The following is a 6,192-nucleotide window of genomic DNA, read 5'->3' as shown; positions in this document are numbered from 1 at the left end:
GATCAAAACACACTTCAACCTTCACATGGCAGGAGCAATGATACTAGTATTTAAGGAAAGTGCTGGAGAGCATGTATGCGGATATTGTCATTTTTTACAATATAGGAGTAAATATGGTCACTCAAAATAAACCCACAGTTGAAAGTGAAAACGGCAGGGCTATTGTTATTTATTATTAATAGCTCTTGTCTAACGAGCACCCGATTTGTTCTAGAGAATGTGCTAAGGCTGCTTGTCCATGGGACGTCCATGAACTCTTCCCAAGATTACAAGAGACTTACCCCTCTGATGAGCTGGGCCCTGTGAAGCAGGTGCTACTACTTCTGCAGCTTCCTTACGCGAAGTTTTGCAGTCAATGGTTGCAGTAACCCACGGCGAACCGCAGTTCAAAAATACGAACAGGGAAATTCCAGAAATAAACACTGCATACGTTTTAAAACGAGCGCTGCTCAGAGCAGCACGAGGAAACCTCGTGTTCTGGTCTACTGTCCCATCCAGGACTGGGTATTGTGACGAAATCTCGCGTTGTCTCACTCCGTCCACGCGGGACCGGGCGTCGTGACGAAATCTCGCGTTGTCTCGCTCCGTCCACGTGGGACTGGGCGTCGTGACGAAGTCTCTCATTGGCTTGCTCTGCCCCACTCGAGACTGAGTGGCTGACGAAATCTCACGAGACCTGCTTTGGTCCCGCCCATGACGCGAATCATCTTTTCACACCGTAGCCGGCGCCATGATCGGACCGACCGTTGTGGCGTCACAGTTCTTGTGTTCGAGTCATGCTTATTTTACTTAGTAACGGCCCCAAGCGCAAGAGTAGGGATGCTGGCTTTCCAAAGGTGCCAAAGAGAAGCCGTAAAGAGCTTCCTTTCAGTGAAAAGGCAAAAGCTTAATAAGGCATTTCGTCCTCTTGCGTCAACAGGAAGGGTGAGTATAGTACAAAAAGGTATTTTGAGAGACCACATTCACGTAACTTTTATTACAGCATATTGTTCTATTGTTCTATTTTGTTTTTTACTGTTGTTACTCTCTGACTGTGCCTAATAGGTTAAACTTTATCATAGGTGCTTACGTATAGGAAAAGACATAGTATGTATAGGGTTTGGTACCATCTGCCGTTTCAGGCATCCACGGGGCGTCTTGGAACATATCCCTCGTGAATAAGGGGGGACTCCTGTATTCTGTACAGTAGGCACTGTTATCATTTCCATTTTAGAGATGAGGAAGCTAAGGCAAGCAGCTCAGGATGAGCCCCAAAGTGAACACGTGTGGCAAAAGCAATTCGATATCACATGGCAGTGTGCTTGGGTCAGGACTCAAAACTATGTAGGTTTGACCTTCCCTGCAAACCTTTATGGCTTCCAATATGTATGATGTGGAATCACCTCATCACCTATAAACAGTCCTGAGTCCTGGTTTCTTCCATCCCTGAGTATTGCTGATTTTACTCACCGATTTAAAAAAAACTTTTAATGAGAATGGTGCTATGTTCAGAGCTTTGTGCCAGCCCTAGCGAGGAATTTAATAATGGGCAAGTCCTGATTTTTGTCTTCAAAGCAAGTTACAAATAACAAAGGTTATAAAAAGAAATCAAAGTTGGGTTCAAAGTAAAATGGTGGGGAGCTGCGGAAGCACCGAGTAAGAACGTAGGCAACCTCCAGCTTCCACGCTGGAATTGTTTTGCTCTGGCGTGGGCCTCTTTTAACGTCTGTCTGAGTGGCATAGTTCAAGACAGACTTTTACCAAGCAAGGTCTGGGGCAGACCAGCTGGACGGACTGCTTTTAAATCCACAAACTCCCTCATGTCGAGCCCATCAATCTAGGATATTGTTTCTTCCCAAGATATCCCAGACACAGCTATCTTGGCAACTGGGTTGCACATCTAAGTTGAAATCAAGGATTCGGCTCGGCCGCTGGCTTTCAGGTCGGGCCGGCCCATCACCTTTTCCCCTCTCTGTCTTTTAAAAATGTCATGCTCTCATCTTCGCCCGTTGATGGAGTATCTTAGGAAATTTTCTCCTCACACTTCTCCACTCACTCGGGGTTCCTCATTTCAGGACACCCTGGGCTAAAGCGAACTGGCGAGAAGCGAGAGTGGGTTAGACTCATTGGCAAAGTTTCTTACGACACATTTTTAACAAGCCAGCAGCCAACCTACTGATTTGGGGTTATTGTTTTTTTCGAAATTAACATACGATCGACTTTTTGGCGTTCGACTTTATTTGTACTCAAACACTGGTTTCAGTTAGGTTGCTACCTGGGTCTGTGTCTTCTAGGTTGCAACTTTTTTTGCCCAGATAAATACATTTTGTTCTTTATTGCAGCCTAAACCTTTTTGGTTACGGGAAGCAAACCTAGAGGGGTGAGAAATATGCAAGGGGCATTTCAATGTTCTTGGGAAGACAAGGACTCTATCAAAACAAGACAGTAATGAGTAATTCTGAGATTGAATGTGGGGACCAGTAAAAGAATGATAGAAGTAAGGAAATAATGAAAAAACAAACAAACAAAAAAAAAACAGACCCACCTGGGCAGAAGAAGGAAGCAATGCTTGAAGAAGGAGAATGGTAGAGATATGGTCCTGTTTCACCATTTCCATCATTCCATTTTCATTTCCCAGAGATAGGCTCAGGTGATATTGTAAAATTGGACACATGGGCCACATGGCCCCACCCCTACACACACACACACACACACACACACACACACACACACACACAAACACACACACACACACAGACACACACACACACACAGCCTTCCATGGATCCTTCCATGGATCTTGGCCCCTCCAGCTTCCTCTGCATCTGGAAGGAGAGCGAACATGCCTCCCCGAGACCCTCACGGTGCCCCCCACGGCCCCAGCACGCTGCATTTACCCTTCAGCGGGGTTTGGTCTGTCCCTTTGATGTTTTCCTTTGCTATTGTGCTCGCTGTCCCCAGGATATCCAGACCCTTTGTTTCCAGTGTAGCAATTCAAACTAGACGCGGAAGTGAGCCCTCAAGAGGATGTAAGCTTGAAGTTCAGACCCTTCTATGACCTATAGGACAGGCATTTAATCTTCTTTAATAATATTAGCATAATACCAAGAATAACAACCGCACTTATTGAGCCGCAACCGTGTTTTGGTAACTTTTGGCCATGCATCTGCCAGTCATTTCTGATGGATGTGAAAGTCTATGCATAAAATGAGCCAGGCGACCCTGGCCCTATCCCTTAGCTCCTCACAAAGCCACATTATATCACAGCAAAGGGTCGCAGCAGTTTCTCCCACCTCATGGAACGTCCTGCCTTTTTCCGTTTTTCTTCTACTGCTTTCCATTCCTTTTTTTCTGTGTGAGAAAACGCATTTTTTCCCTCCGTCAGAGACCACCAGCCCAAGTGTCCCTATCCATCATGTTCAGAACAGTCAGGGTAGAAGAGAGGGAGTCTAAAAGTAGGACTCATTTCAGAATTAAGTGCAGCGTGAGCCAGTGTTATTGACAGGAACTCTCCCCCTCATAATTGGTCTGCAGAAACACTCAGAGACTTGGAAGGCCTCAGGCTTTGAAGAGGAGCCACGAGGTAAAGCCAGCGCTGGCCCAGCCGGCCTGGCGCTCTCAGAGCGATGGGTTGACACTCCCGTCCTCTGTCAGCACTATCGTTTCTGTCATCCCTAGAGACCAAAGCGAGCACAAAAACAAAACAAAACGAAACCCCAGGAACTCAAAAGCAAAGGGATTCACGCTTAAGATTCTAGAAGTAGACTCTTCTTGTGGAATGTTCCTTTGGTCTCAGAGCAAAAGAGAAGGGCCCATTGCACAGTTGTCTCTGAAGAATATTATGTATTCTTAAAAAGCGTTATATACTCCTAAACCTATTCATTCACTGTAGAAAAAAACCATTTCGCGTCTCTTTATATACTTTTCCCTCAAATAGAAAAAAACCCAGGGCACTGTGGAAAGGACCACTACATAGACTCCTGCTTTTTATTTTCTGTCTTGTCTCCTTTTCTGGCGCTACTTTATGACCATCTCCATGAGGATTTTCCACAATCTTATTAATATTTAACATGTATTGTTAGTCTCTTAAGCTACCACAGAGATATATATTATCTCTTTGAAAGATTTAATGTCACCCTTAGTGATTCATATTCTCTATGGTATGCTTTCTCCTTAGGAAAAAAAATAAACAACAAAAAAAAACCCTTATCTCTGAATTAAAGCATTCTGTGTCCAACTGAAGTTTCAGTGCTTGGGCAGACAGGGTGAGTAATAGACAATGAGGTTGTTTATACTTTGTCCACCAGAGATCAAAAGGTTTTTACAGAAACTTTTGGAATTACTCAGCTCACGTCCTATATTTATATTCATTTGAAGTGCTTTAAAATATAGACTTTAATTAAATTTAAAACTTAGGCCAGACTGATTTAACTTTGCACAGTCTTGGAAGCAAAGTTTGCTGGGCAAGTAAATATTATAAACTCAATATTTTGCAACTGACTTACCTATCCATGGGAACAAATTATGTTTTAGCAATGTCGAGCCCCATACCAACTGTTAATTCGATAACTGAATATTATTCTTATTTATTCAAAATATAATCTACACATCACACTTGGAAATATTTTTTGGCTAACTTTCAGTAACATAAACTACAAAGACATAAGCCTGATTTATTTATAAAATCTATTCTCCTGTGCTGATTCTATAGAATTTCAAATTAATCATTCACATAACTAGTACGTTTTGCTTAAACCCCACAATAACAATTTGAGTTCGCTCTACAGCATATGCAATTCAAAGCATCTCAGTTTAGATGGAAGAAAGGCCCCATTCTAATACTATCTTTTCTTTGCTGTATGACCTAGAGAACAAGCATTTAACCTCTTTAATAATATTAATTAGTGTAAAACCAAGAATAGCAACTATACTTATTGAGCTAAAACTATGTTTCAGGAACGTTTAGTGGGGATCTGCTGGTCATTCCTGATGGATGCAGAAGTTCAGGTGTAAAATGAGTCAGGTGACCCTGGCCCTATCCCTTAGCTTTATACAAAGTCACTTTATGTCATAGCAGACACAAAGTGTGGTGCGTTTAATAAAAGATCGCTGTGTTCCTGGTGGTCCAAAGCAAGGGTTTTCTTGCTTGAGGTAGGGAGGTCATTATCATTGCGTTTCAAAAGCATCTTATCTTTCTGCAGCTGATCCTAAGCCGTTGATCTTAAGCATTTCACCTCCAAATATTCAGCCTCTGATTCAGGGGTATCTCTATAATGCCTTTAAAACAAAATTACTTAGTGCTCTGCTTTAATATGGTGGAGGTGGTTGTTTCGTTTTCATCTCTTTCTTGAGATCTTTCAGATAAACTTCCCTCACTCCCAGAATGGCAGCTAGTCTGGAGTTTGAATAAAAAATTAGGGAGCATAAGAGAACAAACCACTTTCCTGGATTTTCTCTTTGTTTTAACAGCTAATGCTTATTAAGTGCTCACTAGCATCGTTATTCCCATTTTACAGATGAAGAAATGGAGAGCTCTGCCCCAGAGGTTAAGTGACTTGTCCAAGGTCACACAGCTTGTAAGGGACACAGCTAAGATTCCCATAGGACACATTGCCTCCCCAGCTGGAGTTTGTAAACTTTAGCTTGTCTTACCTCTTTTTCTAATAAAAAACAAACAAACAACAACAACAAAAAACCCAACCCCTCGATTCTACCCATTTTGTGTTTTTTTCTCACTTGAGATTCTGTCTCTGCTTCTTCGATGTACCCCACAGAAACAAATCAATATGTTCCCCCCAGTCTGTCCCACCTCTCTTCAATGAGCAGCAAAATTAGGTTCAACTCACTAAAGGTTGCTCATGAAATGCCTGAGAATTCTGCCTTCTACGTACATCTTCACAGGACGATTTCATCAGGGTCCTGGTATGGGAAGGTTGTGTAAACAATCACGTATCTTTTCCAAGTTAATAACCAATTGTCATATGGATATAGAAGACAGATATAGATTGTAATTAGGTCATTTGGTTTTTATTGTTGGATTTTAAGAGTGCTTTGTAATTTTGGATACCAATTAGCAAATATGTGTTTTATAAATATTTTCTCCCAGTCTGTGGCTTGTCTTCTAGTTTTTTAAAAGGTGTCTTTTTGCAGAGCAAATGTTTTTAATTTTAATGAAGTACGACTTATCAATTTTTTTCTTTTGTGGATCACACT

The sequence above is a fragment of the Rousettus aegyptiacus genome, unplaced genomic scaffold (assembly GCF_014176215.1).
Source record: "Rousettus aegyptiacus isolate mRouAeg1 unplaced genomic scaffold, mRouAeg1.p scaffold_m13_p_18, whole genome shotgun sequence".
Classification (NCBI taxonomy): domain Eukaryota; kingdom Metazoa; phylum Chordata; class Mammalia; order Chiroptera; family Pteropodidae; genus Rousettus; species Rousettus aegyptiacus.
The sequence above is the reverse complement of the archived record's forward strand: the minus strand, read 5'-3'. Positions refer to the sequence as shown.